The sequence below is a fragment of the Monopterus albus genome, unplaced genomic scaffold (assembly GCF_001952655.1).
Source record: "Monopterus albus unplaced genomic scaffold, M_albus_1.0 scaffold181.1, whole genome shotgun sequence".
Lineage (NCBI taxonomy): Eukaryota > Metazoa > Chordata > Actinopteri > Synbranchiformes > Synbranchidae > Monopterus > Monopterus albus.
The window spans coordinates 374,902-377,224 of record NW_018128061.1 but is presented as its reverse complement, the minus strand read 5'-3'; positions in this window follow the sequence as shown (position 1 = coordinate 377,224).

Below are 2,323 nucleotides of genomic sequence, written 5' to 3'. Positions count from 1 at the left end.
TCTACTGAATGCTCTCCCTTCCTCCCTACTTTTCCTCTGCCACCTCCCACCCCACTCCCCCCTCCTCTCCGCGCAGCACATAGACTTCCTGTGTGTCCTGGCCTGAATGGTATGCACATGGAGTGGGTGTCTGGGAGGCCTTTCATCCGGCATGGAAAGAAAAGAGAAGTCAAGAGAGAGGGTGAAAAAAAAGGAAAGTGAGAGAGGAGAGTCATCTTTAATCTGTCTGAGTCAGAGCAGTTGTCCACAGGCGTATTAAGCAGGGTGAGAGGGCTTAGACTGTGCCAGGGATGTGTATGTATCGTCTGGAGGAGAAGACAGAGGCCTGCTGGGACAGCCTGCAGCCCGCCGGTTTGCCTTTCTGGGACAGATGACATCCGGTTGGGACATGGTTTGCATGGCTGAGTGACCATACTAAACTAGAGCAGGTTGAAAACAGTAGATAAATATTAACTAGACTGTTCATGCTCTACTGTGGGAAAGGGCTAAAGTGTAATTTGCTTCATGTAATTTGCAGAATTTGCAACGACAAATGACGACTGGAATGAGTCTTTCAGCTCCTGCAGCCTCGTGGATGCTTTTGGCGTTGTCAGACAGGGTGTAGCTGTCTGCTGAGTGCCAGGCCTGACTAGACCCTACCCGCACTGTGAAGGGGCACACACACACGTCTGTGTAAATACCTCATGTTATGGAAACAACCTACAGTTGCATTTGTGTGCACATGCACACACAGAATGTCAAGACAGACCTAGACAGGATGAGCAGTATTTAACAGAGAGCATACAGCGCCATCTGCTGTTTAGACTGGGCACATCGTCTCTTCTTGTCATTGCTCTTCCCCGTTCTCATGTACTGTACATTTTACCACCTAACCTACTTGTTTTGCACAAGCGCTGCTGTGTTTGCTGTGATTAAATTGGAATCCTAACAGGACGCTGATGTTACCAAGCCTGGTTCCACCTACAGAAAAACTATCTGAAAGGAATCAGATTCACTGGAGACTCTTTTGCTTTCACTGCATATTTATTTCAACACATTACAGTATATAGTTTGAGAAGCTGAGAAGAAGGCCTAAGGGCAAACAGTATGGCTGTCACACATTCCACCTTCTTAACAACAGACAATGTATTGGGATGTTTCAAATCAAACATGCACAAATCTGTCACAATGTAGACACAATGATTTGAAGAATAAAACAGTAATTATTCAACATTTCCAGCAGTTTCATTTGATAAATAGTCATATGAGAACACAATTTAAAAGGCAATAGTTTTCTTCCAGGAAGTAAAAGCAGAGAAGTAAAAACAGCAACAAAAAAACAAAAAATCCTTTTTTAAATGAAACTTTTACCACGTTTTATGAAATGTATCGTTTTACTTATGTTAGCATTGTTTGCTATTTTCTTCAAAGCAATGCAGACCTTAAGATAAAAACACATGATATCACACACATCTCAAGAAGCTGAAGTAGTAGCTCTGCTGTAGGCTGGATTTTAAAAGTTACACACACTTTCCTGCACTCTCACACACTCACTGAGCCGTTAACAGACACACCGTGCATCCTCAGGTGACACATGTACAAATCATTTTCATCTTGTGGCCGCAGTAAGTTCCTGGCATCAGAAATAACAGGTTTAAATGCTTCAGTATTGTTAGGAAACACCTCTGCAGTGTATACAAGGTGGGCGCTGTGCATGGCAATGAACAATACAGCTTGCATATTGATATGGTACTGTATATAATAAAAAACATTCTACTCACTCTGTCAACAAACCCACACAGGGAGGCACAATTAGTTAAAAAACACAACACAAAGCACATCTGTTTCCTTTTAGGTTTGTGTGGGTATTGCATGTATGTGTGTGTGTGTGCATGTGTGAGAGAGGGCGAGCTTGAAAAGCAAAGCTGATTTTGAAAAAGATACGGTGTTCAATAAATGTTTGGAAACTTAAGAGCTCAAGGTAGGCTTGCAAGATTTTGTAAGGAGACACTGGGAATATAAAACCAAGGTTCTTGAGTACGATTTGGCAGCACAGCACTTTGTTGTCCAGACTTTGAGCAAAATACTAAATTTGCCACCAAAAAAAATCCAGAAACAAAATCCAAATATCTCAAGTTTTGTCCAACATTGTCCAGTGTCACATTGAATCTGTCACTGTTTGTCACAGATGTGCATAGTGAGCCATGGTTCCTTCCCTGGTGGAAAGTTAGGGATGTAGTTTCACACTGATGTTACTACACCAATGTGCAGAGAAGATGACTGAAGTGAAGGCTTCATCAAGCACTTTCCACTGTGATGCTAAACAATGGGTGTTGTCCACTGG